Source organism: Macaca nemestrina, chromosome 9 (assembly GCF_043159975.1).
Source record: "Macaca nemestrina isolate mMacNem1 chromosome 9, mMacNem.hap1, whole genome shotgun sequence".
NCBI classification, from domain to species: Eukaryota; Metazoa; Chordata; class Mammalia; order Primates; family Cercopithecidae; genus Macaca; species Macaca nemestrina.
Genome location: NC_092133.1, coordinates 56,078,119 through 56,102,474, shown reverse-complemented (window position 1 = coordinate 56,102,474; position 24,356 = coordinate 56,078,119). Strand labels below are relative to the sequence as shown.

Genomic DNA, 24,356 nt, shown 5'->3' with positions numbered 1-24,356 from the left:
TTCTAAAACCAAAATTGATGATTCTGTCAACATCACTGAACATGAGTAGGAGATAATGGAAAGTAAGGAGTCCTTCACACCTCCAGCTCAAACAAGTGAGCAGGAGTTCGCCAAAAATATCTGATCAATATGGTTCTCATAAAACTTTTAATATAATACTAGAGGTTAATTAAATGGACAAAATAAATGCCATTCTATTATATTGCAGGCATATTAGTTTACATATATTAAAATTTAAGTTGGGGAAAAACTAATTATTATATCACTGAAACACCAGGGGTTTGGTCTAGGTCCTGCTGATTGCCACACAGAAAGCCAATGACTGAGATGACAAGTATTGCCATGCAAGAAAATTTTAATTGGTTGCTACAGCCAATGACATGGCAGCTCAGTCTCAAATACAACTCCCTGACCCACTCAAACTAGGGGTCTATATAGCAGAGAAGAAATGTTAACAATGTGTAAGAAAATAAGAACTAGGGAGGGGCAAAGAAGCAATCATGATGAGGGTCCCACATCTCATTGTCTGGATGTGGTTGCTTTAGCCTGAAATACTGATATGTTTCAGTATTTTGATACTTTTTTTTTTAGAGGCCTGAAAGTCATTTCCTGAGGAAGGAACTCAGATAACAAATGTAAACTTCAAGCTTTAAGACCAGAAGGGTTAATTTCTATATTTATCAAAAAAACTATCTATGGGACTATTAGCTCAATTTCAATTAATTTCCTGGATTTTAGTTTTAAAATGTTACAGATTTTAGAATATGAAGTACTTTTCTCTGCCTCTAAATTTGAGATTTAAAATATTAAGAATTTTAAAAGATAGGTGTCCTAAAATTAAAATTAAATCTTTTAAAACAACCCTTAGTTGATTTTATCTTCACATAGAAGGTCATGGTAAAATAATCTTCTATTGTTGAAAAATAAAAAATATACCAATGTTTTCAAACATAGATTTTTAAAAACCACAGGGAAAAACATAATCTAATAAGAGATTCATGGATCTGTGAAGAGTTGAGTGGTCAGGGGGTCCACCAATACTCTGAAGCTTTGTGTGTGTTTGTGTGTAAGTGTCATCAGTGCAAAAAGAGGGGAGGGAGTTAGAAATTTTTTCAGATTCTCAAAGGTGTATGTGACCCACATGAGGGTTGATATTGACTGTAGGAAATTATGAGAAAATTTTAAAACCTTGTCAGTTATTGGAAGCTATGACTATCTCTGATTAGAGCCCAAAACAAAAACTAGCTAAAATGTAGGTACAAAATCTGAACTCCAACACTCAGATGAATTAAAGATCCTTGGGGGGCAATAAAAGAACTGACTCTCTCTGTGGCCCTCAGTAGCATCCATTGAGCCAACAGTCCACCAGGTCATTGTTCTCTCTATCCCTCCACAAATAACCAAGTCCATAATGTGTAAGAGATTTGCTTTGTTTTTTCAACTCCAGGGCCCTAGCAGTTCACAGCAGCTGGAACCAGTCCAAGCAGCCTGCTGGATAAGGATGAGCTGTGTATTTCATTTTTATAGACCAAATGGCTTTTCGATAATTTATCATCTGTATGATAGAGAAAAGTACCAATAAAATGTGATATAAATCCCTACCTTCTTCCAGGATCAAGGAAAGAACTAAAAAAAAGGCTAAAAGGGAAATGACAACACAGTTTTTTGAACTAAAAATGTGTGGCCGGGCACAGTGGCTCATGCCTGTCATCCCAACACTTTGGGAGACCAAGGTGGGCAGATCACCTGAGGTCAGGAGTTCAAGACCAGCCTGGCCAACATGGTGAAATCCCATCTCTACTAAAAATACAAAAATTAGCCAGAAATGGTGGCAGGCGCCTATAATCCCAGCTACTCAGGAGGTTGAGGCAGGAGAATCGCTTGAACCCAGGAGGCGGAAGTTGCAGTGAGCCAAGATTGTGCCACTGCACTCCAGCCTGGTGATAGAACGAGACTCTGTCTCCAAAAAAAGAGGAAAAAAAAGTGTGTTTTTCTAAATCAGATGCTGTTCTTGTTTCTTGAACTAAATATCCCTAAAGATGTTGAATCTCAAAAGTAGAAAATTTGGGAAGTGGGGCTGTCGAAGAATTGACTTTTCTGTGTAGCCTATTGAGTGAAATCTTGAGATAGAATCTTTGATAACAGTACCCTAGGAAACATTTTATCTGCTATTTCCTGTTAACATAAGAACTGCATCACTTTAACAGGTTTGGGCCCCTCATCCCAGGAAGCATTTGAGGAAAATAAATCATGCACATGAGGAGGATGGGGTTCATGTTACCAAGGACTATAAGAAATAAAACCCCCAAAACTAAAATAATTAAAAGTTTAAAAAGAAATAAAACTTGGCCGGGCGCGGTGGCTCAAGCCTGTAATCCCAGCACTTTGGGAGGCCGAGACGGGTGGATCACGAGGTCAGGAGATCGAGACTATCCTGGCTAACACGGTGAAACCCCGTCTCTACTAAAAAATACAAAAAACTAGCCGGGCGAGGTGGCGGGCGCCTGTAGTCCCAGCTACTCGGGAGGCTGAGGCAGGAGAATGGCGTGAACCCGGGAGGCGGAGCTTGCAGTGAGCTGAGATCCGGCCACTGCACTCCAGCCTGGGCGACAGAGCGAGACTCCGTCTCAAAAAAAAAAAAAAAAAAAAAAAAAAAAAAAAAGAAATAAAACTTATCACTGAATGTGTTTCACTGGAATCTATTTCTAGGATTGCTCCCATTTACACATCTGTGGCATTTGTTTTACCCCAAGAAAATATTTTCATTCTAAGAATTTTCTCTTACGTTTTCAGCAAAAATTCATGGTTTTACATTCTCTCAGATGCATCCCCAGCAGATCTTAAAAGAACACTGTAACTCACCTCTGAGTAACCTTCATACTGTCTTCTGCAAATGTAGGTGCCCATAAGAATTCCAGCCTGCACAGAAGAACCAGGCTGGAGACTGACTTCCTTCCCTACCTTGTCAATGTCCCAATCAAGGCCTGTGCACACTGGTGGCTACGACATATTCATGGAATAGTAACCATAGCTAACATTTATATAGAGTTTACCATTGTAAGCACTTTACTTCACACAAACACTGTACGATAGGATTATTACACCATTTCATAGATGAAGAAATGGAAGCACAGAAAGCTTAAGTAAGTTGACCAGGTTCACACAGCTAGTAAGTAGTGTAACTGTTATTTAATTCTAATAACCCATAGGAGTATGAATAATTTTTCCTACTTTTTGCACAAGAATCATGAGCCTCAAAGAGGTCAAGCGACTAATCTAAATTCACACAATTAGTAAGTGGCAGTTAGAATCCACTCTAAGCCAATCAGTATTCTTTCTCCATGCCTCTCTGCAGGCCAATGGCAGCAACAGCAGCATTTAAATCCTTTTAAAAATTTCTTACTTTGGTCTTTGTTTCCTTTATATAAAAAATAATCATTCATCTAGACAGAAAATAAGGGATCTAGGAATAAAGCTCCCAGGAAATAAAAATGTTCTGTACGTTTCTTGTTCTCTCCACAATTACTACAGAAGACTAATGTGCTTGCTCACTTGCTTCAAGTTTCACCGGCAAGAACAAACAAGTTTGAAGAGTCATACACACAAAAACACCAACAGCACAGAAAAGCAGTTGAAAATACCTATCAATGTCCTGGCAAGAACAAAGGAATTCCAGCTCACTTCAATTCAGTTAAGGGTGAAATATATTGGAAATTTATTTCTAATAAATGAACTATTTAACTTGGCAAACACTGGAGTAGAAGAACTTGCTTCTGAAGCACAATGTCATTTGTAAAAATGAACTCACCCCTGCATAATAAGGACATTTGCACTGACCTCAGATGTTTATAATCTTAGAGGAAAGAAAATGTTTTTGGCAGAATGACTGATTAGGCTTAGAGTTAGAATTAAACCAGGGCTTAGACAAAGGTCTAGATCTTGGCAGTTCTTTGTGAAACAACCAAATTTTGCTGTCAGCACCTCTCCAGTTTACCTACCACCCCAACTCCAGGTGTGTTCCTAGGACTTACATATTGTCCCAGGAATGTTCACAATCAGCCTCATCCCACAACTATTAAAATTGCCTCCCTGAAAAGTTCAATGTGTTTGTACAACAAAGTCTCCTTCTCTGTACAACAAAGACTTCCCCTCCTTAAATAGAGAAAATACTAGAGTATGCTTTCCAGAGGAGAGAGGTGTGAAATGGAAGAGTGGAAAGATTGCTAAATATCCCCCCAATATCCATTTATCCTTTCTATATTTTTGTAATATAACTCCTCTGCCCAGCTAGAGATACACAACCTAGCATGTCTCCACCTAGCCATGGCCATGTAGCTAAATATTTGCCAATAAAATACGAACAGGGACTGGGCGTGGTGGCTCATGCCTGTAATCCCAGCACTTTGGGAGGCCGAGGTGGGTGGATCACAAGGTCAGGAGATCGAGATCATCCTGGTCAACATGGGGAAACCCCATCTCTACTAAAAATAAAAAAATTAGCTGGGCATGGTGGTGCATGCCTGTAATCCCAGCTACTCGGGAGGCTGAGGCAGGAGAATCTCTTGAACCAGGGAGTTGGAGGTTGCAGTGAGCCGAGATGGTGCCACTGCACTCCAACCTGATGACAGAGAAAGACTCCATCTCAAGAAATAAATGAATACATAAATAAATAAAATAAAATATGAACAGGAACAATGGTGCAACTTCTGAAAACTTCTTTACTTCAAAGCTAACCACTTGGCATCCACTCCCTTTTCCCGCTTCAATGGGTGCTGGTAAACCAATTTCAAACACGTGGATTAGGGCAGAACTCCAGAGAAGGGTGAAACAGCAAAACAGAAGATCCCTGGATCATCTGCCTATCATTGTGAGGGAAATAAACTTTAATGCTGATTAAGCCTCTGTTATTTTCATTATTCTGTAAAATGGTCACATCAATATCTTAACTCTGTGTGTGAGAAAGGAAGGGAGAGCAGCACGAAAACCTCCCCAGAAGTGAGAGAGACACACACACAGAGACCCCTCCTTTGAGCCTCAATTTCTTCATCTTTAAATGGGAATAATCCCTCTCTTTCACTGTTAAATTAAATAATATATGTCATACATTAAGGAGACTACATAAGTTTTCAAGCAGTGATGACTTAAAAATGAAATTATAATCTTCTCATTTGAAATATCAAATATTCTTTCCCCTTACCTATCCAAGTGGTCACCAAGCCCAAATATGATGGGTCAGATTATTACGCCATTTCATAGATGGGGAAATGGAGGCACAGAAAGCTTAAGTAAGTTGACCAAGGTCACATAGCTAGTAGGTAGTGTAACTGTAATTTAATTCTAATAACCTACTGGAGTATAAATAATTTTTCCTACTTTTTGGACAAGAAATATGAGCCTTCTTTATTATCCATTCTTTTCTCTTAAATTCTCACTGCTGGACTGCGGTGGGGCAATCTGGAGTGCAGTGACACGATCTCAACTCACTGCAACCTCCGCCTCCTGGGTTCAAGCGATTCTCCTGCCTCAGCCTCCTGAGTAGCTGAGATTACAGGCATGTGCCACAACACCTGGCCAATTTTTTGTACTTTTAGTAGAGATGGGGTTTCACCATGTCAGCCAGGATGGTCTCCATCTCCTGACTTCGTGATCTGCCCGCCTTTACCTCCCAAAGTGTTGGGATTACAGGCGTAAGCCACCGCACCGGCCAAAAGTTCTTTATTATCTTCACCATTAGGAAACATGTGCTGAATAAATGATTAAATAACTAGAATTAATCTGCTAAAAATACCTAATGTAAACTATTCTTAGCTGATAATATTGGACAGGTCATTTACTCAATATTTATTGGGCACTGGAGCTGGCTCAGGAGGCACGAAAATAAATGTAAATGTGACCTCCACCCTCACATTTTTGCCTTTTCAAAAAAATTGTCAGTGTCTTAACCTCAAGGAACACCAGCTAATGAAGAAGCCAAGGCCCATTAACAGCCTTCTGGGAAGAACTTTTAGGAAGGACAGCCACCAAATATTTGTACTTTCATGCAAAATCTGACTGAGGATGGATACTGCTCACTTGTGATAGTTTACTCTATATGATTGAATCATTGTGGAATTACCACCATTCTCACAGAGACCCAAAACTCTTTCCTGCTTTCTACTCTTGCTATTCCCATCTGTTCCTCTTTTTCATCCATAAAGCTTCCTTTCACTGCATATACCTCCTGAGGATCAAAATCCTATGACACATTTGTCTCTATGACTTGTATGAGGAAGAGAATGCGTAAGCTTGCCAGAATATTAAAAGAACAAATACTTCCTCATTAGAAGAGAGCCAACCTACTTTGATGTTGAGATACAAATGACTAATGCAGTACAGACAGTTCCTACCTCATAAACACTCTACTTACAAATGACCCAGACACACACTACTGCTACACCCCACCAGACTGCTGTCGCCATGGGAACCACTCAAGGTAGGGAGGGGAGGAAAACGGAAGGTTTTACAGAAGCTGGGGATTCAGAATAAAAGAAAGGGAAGAAATAGAAATAAGTAAAATAGCTTGTCTTCCCCAACGTATCTCGAGTTTGTTCACTGAGCTCTGTTCCATTGTCTGAAATTCTATAATTATAGAGGACACTGGTTAGCAAAATCCTCTTTTTTTTCTCTCTCTCTTTTAAGACAACTACTTCTAGTGGGATTTTTTACAATAATACTCAATTACTTCTGGGCTAACTTTTCACTAAGGGGAGATTCTCAGTATCAGTATTTTTATCAGGGACAGAAAGATGGCTCTGATATTATCAGCCACAACTGGCAGTCAGCATCCAAGGCACAGCATCCTCAGCAAGAAACATTCACTTGTAAGTACAATTCACAGGCACCAGGTACACAAAACTCCAGCTATCGTTTGCACATGCGATATCACAGGCAAGGCACACCTGGTAGTTATACTACACAGTATCCCTGAGTATCAACAGCCCCTTCAGTGTTGGCAGCATGCGGAGGTTTTGTAATGAAAACCTAGTACAAGAGAGAAGGGAAATAATGGATTTGGAATTTTATCAAATAGACAAAATAACTGCTTTGCAGAACACATCTAAACCAGTCATACAAAGCTACTTAGGGGAAACTGTGAGAACTAAAAGCTTGAAAGAAAAATCTGCCCAAGCCAGTGGCTGCTTTTTTAACCTCTGAGTTGGTAGGAACTGTAAAACAGGTGTTTTTCTCTTAATTTCAAGTCAGGCGCTGTATCTATACATAAAATGATATTTTTAAAGAATAAATCTTTCCAAAGAACGTTTAAGCAGTTATTATCACTTTGTTTTTTTTGAGACAGAGTCTCGCTCTGTTGCCCAGGCTGGAGTGCAGTGGCCGGATCTCAGCTCACTGCAAGCTCCACCTCCCGGGTTTACGCCATTCTCCTGCCTCAGCCTCCCGGTGTGGCTGGGACTACAGGCGCCTGCCACCACGCCCGGCTAGTTTTTTGTATTTTTTCAGTAGAGACGGGGTTTCACCATGTTAGCCAGGATGGTCTCGATCTCCTGACCTCGTGATCCGCCCGTCTCGGCCTCCCAAAGTGCTGGGATTACAGGCTTGAGCCACCGTGCCCAGCCAGCAGTTATTATCACTTTTAAAGTTTGATTGAGTACAATTTTTAAAACTCTTTTATATTATTAAAATAATGCATGATCATTAAAAAATTAAAACAACACAGGGACACACTAGGAAAAAACACCTCCCATTCCCACCCCTGGCAAATACCACTCCACTAAAGGCAGCTATGCATGCTCTCAGGCATTATCCACAAAAGGCATGTATACTCATACCCACAATCCTACATGCAAACATCTATAACTTCCACATACACACAAAGGATATACTATACCAACTGCCCTGTTATTTTCTATTTAATTTATATTGGAACCTTTTCCACATTAATATATATATGGTTACTTCACTCTTTTTCAAGGCTGTCTAGTAGTTTATTGTACAAATCAATCAGTTTTCTATTGGCAAACTCTTAGTGCCATTAATTTTTCAATCTTACAACAATGAAGCAATAAACATACTTGTGCATATCTTTACACATTTGTACAAAGCATTTTGGTTAGGTAAATTCTCAGAAAACTGTTGCATCAATGAGTAAGCCAATTAAAATGTTTATCATGACTGCCAAACTGAAGTCCATAAGTTTGTGTTTTCGAAAAATTATCTTCAAACATATGAGTGCAATGAGATTACACAATCCCCCAATCCATAAATGGATGGACAAATCCCAGGATACGATTTTCAAGTAGGACCGTACCACTGGAACTTTCCACTTGAAAGTCTTTCTCTTGACCAAAATGTGGTTATGAAAAAAAAGAAAGCAAGTCTTCTTCCACGTTTCCCAGGGGGAAGACAGCTGATATTTAAAAGGTTCCAGATGCTGCAACAGGTGATTGCCAAGTGCTTGCCTGGATCCCCCCTCTCTGTTCTACCTGATATTCCATCTTGGTGTATTCCTTTTCCTTATTTTATTTGGCTTATTTGCTTTAGCTTTTTCTGGCCTAGATACTGTAATACATATCGCTTCCCCTCTCTGCTAGTAAGAACACCTTCTTCCTTTAGGAAACTGCCAGTCTACCATGTCAGGTGGTTGTACTGGGGCTGACAAGGATAACATCTCATCTCCAGGACAAATGGAATGGGCCTGTGACCCAGACCTGGCTAATCAAGATGTTTCGTGCCCCTTGTCAATAAGTGACATACCTAAGGAAAGGCATGTCTCAAATCTAGCCAGAGTTCTCCTCTGATATATTACATATGGACAATGAGAAAGGGCAGTCTTTATTGTTTGGGGTCTCTAAGATAGATGACAAAGCTGGAGTAGTCCAGTAGCAAAGCCTTCCCCCGCCAGAGGAAAGACAATTAAAACAGGAGACAAAACATTCAAAAAAAATTCAATTTCAGGTATCTTCTCTGACCACAATGAAATAAAACTAGAAATCAATGACAAGAAGAATTTTGGAAACTTTACAAACACATGATAATTAGACAATATGCTCCTGAATGACCAGTGGGTGAATGAAGAGATTAAGAAGGAAATAGAAACATTTCTTGAAGCAAAAGGTAATGGAAATACAGAATACCAAAGCCTATGGGACACAGCAAAAACAGTACTAAGAGGAAAGTTTACAGTTATAAGGGACTACATCAAAAAAGAAAAACTTCAAATGAACAACCTAATGAGACATCTTAGAGAACTGGAAAAGCAAATACAAACCAATCCCAAAGCTAGTAAAAGAAAAAATATAATAAAGATCAGAACAGAAATAAATGAAGCTGAAATGAAGAAAACAATATAAAAGATAAATGAAACGAAAAGTTGGTTTTTTGAAAAGATAAACAAAATGGACAAACCTTTAGCCAGACTAAGATAAAAAGAGAGAAGACCCAAGCATATAAAATCAGAGATGAAATGATAACCAATACTGCAGAAATTCAAAGAATCATTAGAGGCTTCTATGAGCAACTATATGCCAGTAAATTAGAAAATGTAGATGAAATGGATAAATTCCAAGACATACACAACCTACAAAGATTGAACCATAAAGAAATCTAAACCCTGAACAGACCACTACAAGTAACAACCATTACAACTAAACTCATAATAAAAAGTCTCCCAGCAAAGAAAAGCCTAGGACCTGATGGCTTCACTGCTTAATTTTACTGTACATTTAAAGAAGAACTAATACTGATCCTACTCAAATTATTTCAAAAAATAGTTTCAGAATTATTCTATGAGGCCAGTATTACCCTAGTACCAAAAGCAAAGACGCATCAAGAAAAGAAAACTATAGGCAAATATATCCAATAAATATTGATTTTAAAAAGTCTTCCACAAAATACTAGCAAACAGAATTCAGCAACACATTAAAAAGATCATTCATTATGACCAACTGGGATTTATCCCAGCAATACATGGATGATTCAACACACACAAATCAGTCAATGTCATACACCACATAAACAGAATAAAGGACAAAAACCATCAGATCATTTCAATTAATGCTAAAAAAGCATTTCATAAAATTCAACATCCCCCATGATAAAAACCCTCAAAAAACTGGGCATGGAAGGAAAACGCCTCAACATAATAGAAGCCATATATGACAGACCTAGAGCAAATATTATACTGAATAGGGAAAAAACTAAAAGCCTTCCTTCTCAGATCTGGAACACAACAAAAATGCCCACTTTCACCACCGTTATTCAACATAGTACTAGAAATCCTAGCTAGAGCAAACAGATAAGATAAAGAAACAAAGGGCATCCAAATTAGAAAAGCAGAAGTCAAATTATCCTTGTTTGCAGATGAGATGATTTTATATTTGGAAAAATGTAAAGACTCCACCAAAAAACTATTAGAACTGATAAATTCAGTAAAGTTGCAGGATACAAAAGTCAACATGCAAAAATCAGTAGCATTTTTATATGCCAACAGTAAACAATCTGAAAAAAAAATCAAGAAAGTAATCCCATTTACCATAGCTACAAATAAAATTAAATACCTAGGATTTAACCAAAGAAGTGAAATACCTCTACAATGAAAATTATAAAACACTGGTGAAAGGAATAGAAGAGGACAGAAAAAATTGAAAGATATTCCATGTTCATGGATTGGAAGAATCAATATTATTGAAATGTCCATACTACCCAACGCAATCTACAGATTCAATGTAATCCCTATCAAAATACCAAAAGCATTCTTCACAGAAATAGAAAAACCACCCTAAAATTTGTAAATTTTAGGATGGTCTTTTGTAGAATCACAATAGACCCAGAATAGCCAAAGTTATCCTAAGCAAAAAGAACAAAAGTGGAGGCATCCCTTTACCTGACTTCAAATTATACTACAGAGCTATAGTAAGCAAAACATCATGGTACTGGCATATAAACAGACACATAGACCAATGAAACAAAATAGAAAACCCAGAAACAAATCCATACATCTACATTTAACTCATTTTTTACAAAGGTTCCAAGAACATACATTGGGGAAACGACAGTCTTCAGTAAACGGTGCTGGGAAAACTGGATATTCACACATAGAAGAATGAAACTAGTCCTCTATCTCCCACTATATACAAAAATCAAATCCAGATGAATTAAAGACTTAAATCTAAGATCTCAAACTATGAAGCCACTAAAGAAAAACATTAGGGGAACTCTCCAGGACACTGGACTGGGCAAAAATTTATTGAGTAATACCCCTAAGCACAGGCAATCAAAGCAAAAATGAACTAATGGAATCACATCAAATTAAAAAGCTTCTGCACAGCAAAGGAAATCATCAACAAAGTGAAGAGACAACACACAGAATGGGAGAACACATTTGCAAACTATCCATCTGACAAGGGATTAATAACCAGAATACAAGGCACTCAAACAACTCTATAGGAACAAAATCTAATAATCCGATTAAAAATGGGCAAAATATCTGAATAGACATTTCTCAGAAGAAGACATACAAATGCCAAATAGATATACAAAAAGGTGCTCATCATCATTGATCATCAGAGAAATGCAAATCGAAACGACAATGAGATATCATCTAACCCCAGGTAAAATGACTGTTATCCAAAAGACAAACAACAGCAAATGCTGATGAGGATGCAGAGAAAAAGGGACACTTGTACACTGTTGATGGGAATGTAAATTAGTACAACCACTATGGAGAACAGTTTAAACTAAAAATAGAGTTACCATATGATCCAGGAATCCCACTGCTAGGTACATACCCGAAAGAAAGGAAATCAATACCTCAAAGATATCTTCACTCACATATTTATTGCAGCACTATTCACAATAGCCACGATTTGGAAGCGACCTAAGTACCCATCAACAGGAAAATGGATAAAGAAAATGTAGTACATATACACAATATAATACTATTCAGTCAAAAAAAGAATGAGATCCCATCATTTGCAACAACATGGATGGAACTGGAGGTCATTATGTTAAGTGAAAAAAGCCAGGCACAGAAAGACAAACTTCACATGTTTACACTTATTTGTGGGAACTAAAAATTAAAACAATTTCACTTATGCAGACAGGGAGTAGAAGGATGGTTACCAAAGTCTGGAAGGGTGGGGACTCGGGCAGTGGGGATGCCTATGGGTACAAAAACATAGAAAGAATAAATAAGATATAGTATTTCATAGCACAACAGAGTTCAGCCAATAATTTAACTGTACATTTTACAATAACTAAAAGAGTATAACACAAAAGATAAATGTTTGAGGTAACAAATATCCCATTTACCCTGATGTTATCATCATACATTGTATGCCTGTATCAAAAGGCATATATACTATAATATATAGTATATATATTATAAATATATAATACCTACTTTATACCCACAAAATTTAAACACAAAAATATCTTAAAATAAAAATAAATAAAACAGGAGAGAGGCCAACCAAAATGCACAAATGAGCAGATCTGAAAGTTACATGAAGACAGACAGCGAAAGAATTCTGAAGTAATTTGAGTTCTTAGAAGTTAGGTTCTTCCTACTTACATAAAACAGTACAGTCTCTTTATACTTAATATGGTCCAAATTGCGGTTTTTGTTCCTTAAAAACTAAGGATTATGACTAATATGGCATCAATCTCAGACCCACTAGTTTGTTTCCTGACTTGTCTCCTTCCTGGTTACCCAGTATTCCTTTGTCTGGTTTCCCTGAGTTTTCACCTTTCTGTCTTAGGCCCTGTCTCCCAAGGGCATCCCTAGCAGTAATATCAGCCAGGGTTCCTCAGATAAACTTCTCTCCCTTAAGTTAGCCAATAAGGGGTACATATTATACTCCTGGAGGAAGTATCCCTCACTAGTTGTGTGACCTGGGCCCTTATTTTCCTCACAGTGTTGTTGGATATACCTTGAACAGTACTACATATAATTCTGAATATTTCTGAATAGCTTTCAAAAATAGTGGATGTACACTATGAGGCTCACAAAAGCTGGGTTACAAACATTTGCAGTGATAGAATAAATGAAGTTGAACAACGGACTATTTTGCGTAACCAAGAGGCATTTGTTGTTTTTTGTTTGTTTTTTTTTGTTTTTGTTTTTGTTTTTTTGAGACGGAGTCTAGCTCTGTCACCCAGGCTGGAGTGCAGTAGCTGGATCTCAGCTCACTGCAGGCTCCGCCTCCGGGATTTAAGCCGTTCTCCTGCCTCAGCCTCCCGAGTAGCTGGGACTACAGGCGCCCGCCACCTCGCCCGGCTAGTTTTTTGTACTTTTTAGTAGAGACGGGGTTTCACCATGTTAGCCAGGATGGTCTCGATCTCCTGACCTCGTGATCCGCCCGTCTCGGCCTCCCAAAGTGCTGGGATTACAGGCTTGAGCCACCGCGACCGGCCAAGAGGCATTTGTTATTTCAGTTTTCTAGTAAAGGCTTATGCCAATTTTACAATATCAACGTAGTTTGTGTAGTCATTTGCTAAAAAATCACATGACCTTCTAGGATAAGCATATTTAATTTTTTTCTACTTCAAAAACAAAAACACTAAAAAATAAAACCATGCTTAATTCTAACACCCTTAAACAAGTATTTTCTTCCAGTTTGCATCAAATGTATTTTTCTTTTCCACAGGTGAATAAGAGTGGTGTAACTTTATGTTTCCTTTTTTCACTTACATTTATAAATAGGCTTTGCCAGGGCCGGGCAGAGCGGCTCACGCCTGTAATCCCAGCACTTTGGGAGGCTGAGGCAGGCAGATCACCTGAGGTCGGGAGTTCGAGTCCAGACTGACCAATATGGAAAAACCCTTTCCCTACTAAAAATACAAAATTAGCTGGGCGTGGTGGCACATGCCTATAATGCCAGCTACTCAGGAGGCTGAGGCAGGAGAATCACTTGAACCTGGGAGGCGGAGGTTGCGGTGAGCCGGAATTGCACCATTGCACTCCAGCCTGGGCAACAAAAGCAAAACTCCATCTCAAAAAAAAAGGGAAAAAAAAAAAAGCCTTTGCTCCATGCAGGATCTTCATAATTCAAAAGCTAGATAATATTGTTTCCAATAGAGATATAATTTATATGACTACATAATTTATTCTTTCTGATATTTCGATATTTCAGTTTTTTCCAAATATTATAAATGTTCCAATAAAAAGTGAAAATCCTGTTCCAGGACCTTCATAATTCAAAAGCTAGATATTCTTTCCAATAGAGATATAATTTATATGACTACATAATTTATACTTTCTGATATTTCGATATTTCAGTTTTTTCCAAATATTATAAATGTTCCAACAAAAAGTGGACTTATCAGGCCAAAAATCTATGAACAGCTCTTACTATTATGTAAAATTGATTCTCAAATCAGTTCTCCTGAGTCGCCCCTACCACCAGCCAAGTGTGAGTAGACATATGTGGATGTTTCACTTTTAATGCAGCAGACCCTGTCTCCGGTATTATCTTTTTTTTTTTCTTCCTCTAGTGTAACAGGTATAACATGTTACCTTCTCAGTGGGCACCAAGTAACTTAGACTCTGAGTTTTGAAAAGAATAATTAAAATCTAAGAAAGGAGACAAAAATAAAAGCTTGCAAGTATGAAAAGATTCTATTTCTAAATCAAGCGATTTAGAAATAGAACATTTTCTAAATCAAGAAATTTAGAAATACAATGGTAGATTTAAAAATAGATGAACATTAGTAGTGAATAACTATTTATAATTCTTTCCCCTTTTTCAGATCTGTAACTTACAGAGGAGAATGTAGTCTTGCATGCACATGTTGACCTACTGATAACAATTCTGGTTTCAGAGTGCTAATACGAGACTGCAAATGTGTCCTTTTATAATTTTTTTAAAAGGGGACATACTTTACAAAAGACAAAACTGAGCAGAGGATAAGAGTCAAAGAGTGCAAAACCTAGAGATTTCCTTTGAGAGATTTAACAGAGAAGAGGGATTAAAATCTATGAACCAATTGTCATCCAAAAATATCCTATCAGTTTCTCTACTCTCAATGCATCTACCTTGCCTGTTCCAAGTTTTAACCTTTCTTTAAAAGAAGTATTGAAGCTCTAAAGCTCTAGGGTGCTAGATTTAGAAAGCAGTAACAGACTAAGGTGGGCTGTTAGAAGCCCACATGAGGAGGCCTTGATATGGGTTCTGGAATACTCTTCATTTTAACTTTGGGATTCTGCTAACAGTGAGTAGCAGCTCCCGGCTAGACTTAAGACAATGAAGACTGACAATGACAGACAAGTTTAAACAGTTGTGGTCAGACCCTGGAGACTAACAGTCCTAAAATAGGTTGCACACTAACTTAATAGACTGTTTTCAACTCCTAGCTCATGTATCAGAGAAATGTACGGACTCCATAAAAATAATAGAATGGTGGCACATACCTAGTGATATAGTGATCACATTCCAAATGCCATACATACCCTAAACCCCTGAATTCAAACTAGTTACCCATAAGTTTTTGTCTTTAAATATATATAACAACAATAACAAGGGGGAAAAAATCCTGTCTCTAGTCCAAAACATTCTAGAGCTCAGATTATTGAGAGGTCATGTAAGTGATGTGCTTAGTGTATTCAAACCTTCATTCATTCAACAAGCTGAGCACCTACTAGGTGCTAGAAATTCGGTGCTGAATAAAGACAAATCTTTGTCCCCTGAAAACACATTTTCAGAAGTGGAATAAGGGAACGGCAGGGCTCAGTGATGCATGCCTGTAATCCCAACACTTTGGGAAGCCAAGGCAGGAGGATCTCTTGAACCCAGGAGTTTAACACCAGCCTGGGTAACACAGTGAGACCCCATCTATACAAAGAAAATTAAAAATTAGCCTGGCATGCCTGTCGCTCCAACTACTGGGGAGGCCGAGGTGGGAGGATCACTTGAGCCTGGGAGATGGTGACTGCAGTGAGCCATGATCCCACCATTGCACTTCAACCTAGGCAAGAGAGCATGACCCTGTCTCAAGAGAAAAAAAAAAAAAAAAAGTAAGTGGAGAATGAATGATAGAATAAACAAGTATAATAAATTAGACTCATTAGAATATGACGTTACGTCTCTGACAGAAGCACATAGTGACCTGAAATGGAGAATAACAAAGTCAAAGATGCAGGGAGGTCCTAAACAAAATATGGTCTTTGCACTGTATAGCATCTATGGTTTTAATAGTTCTCTGTTTTTTCCCTTTCTCTCCTCCCCATTCTCTTCTTCCTCTGGCTTCTACCAGTCTAGAACTGCTTCAACATCTCCACTCTGCGTGTATACACAACAGGCACATATATGCACAACCCTTTCTTGATGACCCAAAACTTTGCTTAATATTAAGAGATGAAAATCTCCTACTTCAGGTTGGGTGCAGTGGCTCACGCCTGTCATCCAAGCAATTTGGGGGGCCGAGGTGGGCAGGTCACCTGAGATCAGGAGTTCGAGACCAGCCTGGCCAACATGGTGAAACCCTGTCTCTACTAAAAATACAAAAATTAGCCAGGCGTGGTGGCGGGGACCTGTAATCCCAGCTGCTCGGGAGGCTGAGGCAGGAGAATTGCTTGAACCCAGGAGGTGAAGGCTGCAGTGAGCCGAGATCACGCCACTGCACTCCAGCCTAGATGACTGAGCGAGACTGCATCTCAAAAAAAAAAAAAAAAGAGAAAATCTCCTACTTTAATGCCATAGGTATTCCTAGCAAAGTACAATGAGACTTGGGTACTGAAACTTCAGCTTGACTCCCCGCCCCCACCTCCACCCCCGCCCCAGGCACCATTTTAATCCCTCATATTGTTTGACCAGAAAACTACTCAGGAAACAGCATTTGAAATAATAGCAGACTTTTATAGAGGGCAAAACTGAGTAACAAAGGAGCAGTAGTTATCAACATGTTTTGAAACCAACGCACTTTTCTACATTATTGCCATTTACATTTATTTTCCTGCTGTGAAAGTTGTTATCAGTGTTTGCTATCAGCTGGAACAGTATGGAAGTGACTCTCCTGAGGTTAGAAACAGTCTAACCCTAGTTCCCAATACAATCTTCACCAATTCAAAAGAAATTAGACAAATCCTACCTTAGAACATGCATCACAGGCTGCTTTCTGAAATTCTCTGCAGAAAGATTCAGGCAGCCCAGCAATGGTTCTCATACCAGGAAAATACATCTCACCTGGGATAGTAGGAGGAGGAGGAGGGGCAAGTTCCAGGCTTTGACCCTTATCTGCTCCCAGCTGTGCGCTTAATTAAAGTTTGATTTCCAGAATGGCCTCCCTGTCTTAAATGAAAACCAAGAGTCATGATGTAGCTCTACAGCTCTGCCCCAAAGCACAGGTCTTGACTTTTCATTTTGGCAAAACTTCAAATACAATCAAGTCAGGGAAAAAGTTCCAAAATGCCATAGAACCTTCTTAGATCTTCCTGGTCACAGCTTAAAGAGATACACATGAGAATTGCTTAATCGGAATCACTTGGAATAATTTAACCTGAAAGAGGAAACGAATAGCAGGGTTTGGTTTGGTTTTTAAATAATATGCAGTCATCAAGAAAAAAACTGAAGTTGAGGTTGATCATATTAATTACCTGGAGTTCTTGTTAAAAGTAAAGAATCATCCAGAACTTAGGCTCTTATTTAATTATACAGGAATGTGAGATTGCATATTGACTTGGTTTGGTTTTTTGGCAGGTTTTTTTGGTTTTGGTTTTTGGTTTTTTGGTTTTTCGTTTTTAGCATTGACTTTTGGGAAGAAAGAAGTGCAGACAAAGTTAAGAACCATAGCAAATAGCATGGTTGCATCTTTATCATGAATACATAATAGCTATACATTTTTATGGAGCACATATGATATTTTGATACAAGCAAATAATGTATAATGATCAAATCAGGGTAATGGAGATATCCATCACCTCAAGCATCTATCATTTCTTTGTTTTATTTGTTTTTAAGTGCGTCTCTCTCTGATTTGTAAATATACATACAAAAAAGTGGAATATATATGAAAATATCAGTAGTGATTATTTCTATGTGGCAAGATTCCATTTGAATTTAGTGTTTTTCTTTCCTCTGTTTTTAAATGTTTCCAGACAATACAGGCACCGTATTTTTAAACGTTGTTGACCATTTAAACTTTTCAAAAGACATCAATTATCTGCTAATCTTCTGAAGAAAGCACAACTGGAAAACACATTTTTCTAATTGTAGCAAGACTTAACTTAGGGGTTAAAAGAGATGGTTTTCCCAACTCAACTCAGAAGCAACCATTTTCAAAATTCTCTTAGTAGAAAATGAGTGAAAGATTTATCATATCCATAACACATGTATCCTAACCTTTCCCTGAATATAAATTTGTAGAGTCAATTGCCTATTCAATATCTCCAACTGGATGTCTCAAAAATTTCCCAAAGTTAACATATCCCAAACTGAAATCTTTATTCACTTCCTCTATCTCAATTCCTCTCTGCAACCTCCTTTTCCTCATTTGCTCAGCCAATAATTTGAGAAGCACTTTTGATGCTTCCCTTTTTCTCAAAGCTCATATTCAAATTGCCAACAAGTCTACTTTTTTCTATCTTAAAATAAATCCTCAGAGTTTCAGTCAGCCCTAAAATACAGGTTCTGCCTACACAGCTTAGTGCACTTTGTGCTGCTGTAACAGAGTATCTAAGACTGGGTAACATATAACAAATAGAATTATTCTTTAGAATAATAAAACATAGAATTTATTTTTTCACAGTTATGAAGGCTGAGAAGTCCAAGATCAAGACACCAGCCTCTAGGGAGGGCCTTCTTGCTGCATACTCACATAACAGAAGATGGAAGGGCAAAAGAGAAGGAACTCTCTTAACATTAAGTCCTTTTATAACATGGCACAAAATTCCATGTAGGAGGGAGGGACCCTCATGGCCTAATCACCTCTTAAAGACCCCACCTCTTTTTAAATTTATTTTATTTATTTATTTATTTATTTATTTATTTATTTATTTTTTACAGGGTCTTGCTCTGTCGCCCAGGCTGGAGTGCAGTGGTGCAATCTCAGCTCACTGCAACTTCTGCCTCCCTGGTTCAGGGAATTCTCTGCCTCAGCCTCCCGAGTAGCTGGAATTACAGGCACCCACCACCATGCCCGGCTAATTTTTAGTATTTTCAGTAGAGATAGGGTTTCACCATCTTGGCCAGGCTGGTCTTGAACTCTTTACCTCATGATCCACCTGCCTCGGCCTCCCAAAGTGCTGGGATTACAGAGGTGAACCACCGTGCCCAGCCAGGCCCCACCTCTTAATATTATCACATTGGCAATGCCTGAACTTTGGCGGGGGACACACTCAAACTATAACATCCTTTAAAAAACAAACCTAAGAGGTGGAAGGAGTGTAATTAAAGTCTCACATGACCCATGCCTTCAACTGTAACAACTTCAAATTACTTGTAAGATATAAACACAAAATTACAATAGCATTTACATTGCCACCACAACCCTATGAATAAGAAATTTAGGGGAGTGAAAATTCTATGTGGAAAAGAGAAGAGAAAAGGAAAGAAGTGAGATTACTACTTAGAACACAGAGAAAATCACCCTCAGACAGAGACACTCTGAAACTGAGTGCTAAAATACTGAAAACAAATCTGGGACTTAATATACTACACAGCACTACCTACAGGAAAGGGCTTGAAAGTGAGATATCAAGCTGGGCGCGGCGGCTTATGCCTGTAATCCCAGCACTTTGGGAGGCTGAAGAGGGAGAATAGCCTGAAGTCAGGAGGTTGAGACCACCCTGGCTAACATGGTGAAACCCCTTCTCTACTAAAAATACAAAAAATTAGCTGGGCGTGGTGGCAGCTGCCTGTAATCCTAGCTACTTGGGAGGCTGAGGCAGGAGAATTGCTTGAACCCAGGAGGCAGAGGTTGCAGTGAGCCGAGATCGCATCACTGCACTCCAGACTGGGAGACAAGAGGGAAACTCCGTCTCAAAAAATAAATAAATGAAGTGAGATATCAGACATGTCAGCCTTGAGGAATTACTGCTTCTAGGGGAAAAGAAGATAAATATATAGAAGTAGTGATGCCCTCAGATGTGTGCCACAGAGAGAAAAAGAAAGTAAGAAGAAAAAATTAAGGATCCTATGAAAACAGAAGAGAATTACAAGACATGCCAACTCTTCTCCCCTCCTCTACTACATCACCACCAAGACCTTTTATTAACGAAATTACATTTCACTATGCTGTCTGAACTGTCTGAATAAGCACTCATAAATTAGAAACCCTATCAACAAATGCCTAGACTTAAAAAATAATCAGACCACTGCTATACAAAGCTACCATAAGAAGACGAAAGAAACTGAGAAGCTGAACATTTCAGCTAATGAAATGTACTTCCCCGAACCTAACCCTGAAGCAAAATCAAACTGTAACACAGCATTGCAAATTGAGTATATCCTCAAACAAGTATTTGAAGATAAAGAAACCAACTAAAATTGGCTGGGCACGGCGGCTCATGCCTGTAATCCCAGCACTTTGGGAGGCTGAGGGAGGTGGATCACTAGGTCAGGAATTCGAGACCAGCCTGACCAACATGATGAAACTCTGTCTCTACTAAAAATACTAAAGTCAGCCGGGCATGGTGGCACATGCCTGTAATTCCAACTACTCAGGAGGCTGAGGCAGGAGAATCGCTTGAACCCTGCAGATGGAGGTTGCAGTGAGCCAACATTCTGCCACAGCACTCCAGCCAGGGCAACAGAGCAAGACTCTGCCTCAAAAAAAAAAAAGAAAGAAAGAAAGAAAAAGAAAAAAGAAACCAACTAAAATCAAAAATATAAAAAATTAGGAATAAATGGGCCGGGCACAGTGGCTCACGCCTGTAATCCCAGCACTTTGGGAGGCCGAGGCAGGTGGATCACAAGGTCAGGAGATCAGGACCACCCTGGCTAACATGGTGAAACCCTGTCTCTACTAAAAAAAAAAATACAAAATTAGCTGGGCATGGTGGCGGGCACCTGTAGTCCCAGCTACTCAGGAGGCTGAGGCAGGGGAATGGTGTGAACCCGGGAGGCAGAGATTACAGTGAGTCAAGATCGCACCACTGCACTGGCAACAGAGCGAGACTCCGTCTCCAAAAAAAAAAAAAAAAAAAAAAATAGGAATGAGTGAAATGAGACAAGTGAATACAATAAAGAGTTTTTTAATGACAGATATCTCAGAATAATGAATACATTATAATGTATCTGAGAATAGAGTCCAGTGAAAATGTAATAAGGGACACAGGAAAAAGAAAAAAACAACAACAAAACCGACTAAACAAAAAAACACCCATAGGATAATGAAAATAAGATGAAGAAAGAAGTAAAAAGGGTCAGAAGAAAAGTGTCTGGAATGGTAAGACAAAGATAATCCAACATATATATAATTGCAGACCATGAAGACAATAACGCAAACAATGGAAGATGACTATATATTTAAAACTGTAATCAAAACTCTCCAGAACTATTTTTAATCCAAAATTTATAAAATGAAATGTACTACTATGTATATAGGAAACCTGACACAAAATGTCAAGAGTGTGTCAAAAATATGACTAAGAAAACAGTAGAACAGCAATTTTTTTTGAAAAAGCCAATGAAAGAAAGTACATATCAAGGACTTTTGTATCCAGACAAGTCATCCTTCAAGCATTAAGATGTAGAAAAACAATTTTAAACATATAAGTACTGAAGAATAATTTATTCATGAATCTTTCCTAGAGAATATATTTGACCAGGGTTAATAAACCACAGCACATAGGTCAAACCTGACCAGCTGCCACTGTGTGTGTGTGTGTGTGTGTGTGTGAACTAAGAATGGCATTTACATTTTTAAGCAATTATATTTTAAACTGTTATATAAGTAGTTTCCTAATAGCCTCTGTTTTGCCTCTTAACCCATAAAGCCTAAATATTTACTATCTAGCTCTTTCAATGTTTGCTGACTCCTGTACAACAGGATAAGCTTTATCCAACCAAGAGATGACTAAGCACTGTCTAAATTATAAATACAAAGCTAACCATTAGAACAAAAATGCAAACCGTCCTAAATATCAAACGAAATTTTTAAAGAAGGAGCCACAAAGTTACACCATTTAGAAAAAAGAAAGTATATCTAATAAACACAATAACTATAATATAAAATAATGTGGGATTCAAAGCCAAACATATCAGTTATATTAATAAATGTCCCTGGGTGGGGTGGCTCATGCCTGTAATTCCAGCACTTTGGGAGGCTGAGGCAGGTGGATCATGAGGTCAGGAGTTTGAGACCAGCTTGACCACTATGGTGAAACCCCATCTCTAATAAAAATACAAAAATTAGCTGGGCATGGTGGTGCACGCCTGTAGTCCCAGTTACTTGGGAGGCTGAGGCAGAAGAATCACTTGAACCAGGGAGGTGGTGGTTGCAGTGAGCTGAGATCATACCACTTCACTCCAGCTTGGGCAACAGAGCGAGACTCTGTCTAAAAAAAAGAAAGAAAGAAAAGAAAAGAAAGAAAAAGAAATAAATGCATTACAGTGAAGAAAATACAGTATTTTAGTATTTTCAACAAATGGTGCTGGAACAAATGGATGTCCATATGCAAAAAAAAAAAAAAAAAAATCTAGACATGGACCTTATACTCTTCACAAAAATTAACTGAAACTGGAAAATAAACCAATATGTAAATGTAATACTATAAAACTCCTAGAAAATAGCTGATATGGTTTGGCTGTGTCCCCACCCAAATCTCACCTTGAATTGTAATCCCATAATTCCCATGTGTCATAGGAGGTACCCAGTGGCAGATAATTGAATCATGGGGGCAGTTTCTTCCATACTTTTCTTGTGGTAGTAAATAAGTCTCATGAGATCTTATGGTTTTATATGGAGAAACCCCTTTTGCTTGGCTCTCATTCTCTCTCTTTGCCTGTTGCTATCCATGTAATATGTGACTTACTCCTCCTTGCCTTCTGCCATGATTGTGAGGCCTCCTCAGCCATGTGGAACTGTAAATCCATTAAACCTCTTTCTTTTGTAAATTGCCCAGTCTTGGGTAGATCTTTATAAGCAGCATGAATATGGACTAATACAATAGCACAGGAGAAAATCTAAATGACCTAGGGTTTGGTAATGGCTTTTTAAATATAACACCAAAAGGAGAAAACATCTGCAAAAGACATATCTGATAAAGAACTATTATCCAAAATATACAAAGGACTATTAAAACTCAATAAAAAGAAAACAAGCATTAAAAAATGGGCGAAGATCTTAGCAGACACCTCACCAAGGAAGCTATAGAGATGGCAAATAAACGTATAAAAATATATCATACATCATCAAGGAAATGCAACTTAAAACAATGAGGCAGGGAATGGTGGCTCACTCCTGTAATCCCAGCACTTTGGGAGGTCGAGGCAGGTGGATCACCTGAGGTCAGAAGTTTGAGACCAGCCTGGCCAACATGGTGAAATCTCATCTCTACTAGAAACACAAAAATTAGTGCCGGACGCGGTGGCTCAAGTCTGTAATCCCAGCACTTTGGGAGGCCGAGACGGGTGGATCACGAGGTCAGGAGATCGAGACCATCCTGGCTAACACGGTGAAACCCCGTCTCTACTAAAAAATACAAAAACAAAAACTAGCCGGGCGAGGTGGCGGGCGCCTGTAGTCTCAGCTACTCGGGAGGCTGAGGCAGGAGAATGGCGTGAACCCGGGAGGCAGAGCTTGCAGTGAGCCGAGATCCGGCCACTGCACTCCAGCCTGGGCGACAGAGCGAGACTCCGTCTCAAAAAAAAAAAAAAAAAAAAAACACAAAAATTAGCTGGACATGGTGGTGAGCACCTGTAGTCCCAGCTACTTAGGAGGCTGAGACAGGAGAATCATTTGAACCTGGGAGGCAGAGGTTGCAGTGAGCCAAGATTGCCCCAGTGCACTCCAGCCTAAGTGACAGAGCAAGACTCTGTCTCAACAAAAAACAAAACAAAACAAAAAAAACCCCACACAACAACGAGATAACACTACATAACTACTAGAATGACCAAAATCCAGAACACTGACAATACCAAATGCTAGCAAGAATAGGGAGCAACGGCAACCCTCATGGTTGGTGGCAATGAAAAAAGAAACCACCACTTTGGAACACAGTTTGGTGATTTCTTATAAAGCTAGTCATACTCTTACTTTAAAATCTAGCAATTGTGCTCCTTGGTTCTCACCCAAATGAACTGAAAACTGATGTCCATACAAAAACCTGCTTATGAATAGATATAATTGCCAAAACGTGTAAGCAACCAAGATGCCCTTTGGTAGGTGGATAGGTACCTAAACTGCAGTACATCCAGACAATG

At 38.7% G+C, this 24,356-nt stretch overlaps 1 long non-coding RNA gene across 1 annotated transcript in view; it reads right to left on the bottom strand.

Annotated features, from left to right (window-relative positions):
* Window positions 1–24,356, bottom strand: part of LOC139356237 (uncharacterized) — a 102,130-nt gene that overhangs the window by 51,014 nt on the left and 26,760 nt on the right. The window contains exon 2 of the long non-coding RNA XR_011607774.1: window positions 17,178–17,282. This is a non-coding gene — a long non-coding RNA (uncharacterized lncRNA). The remainder of the gene's footprint in view (window positions 1–17,177; window positions 17,283–24,356) is intronic.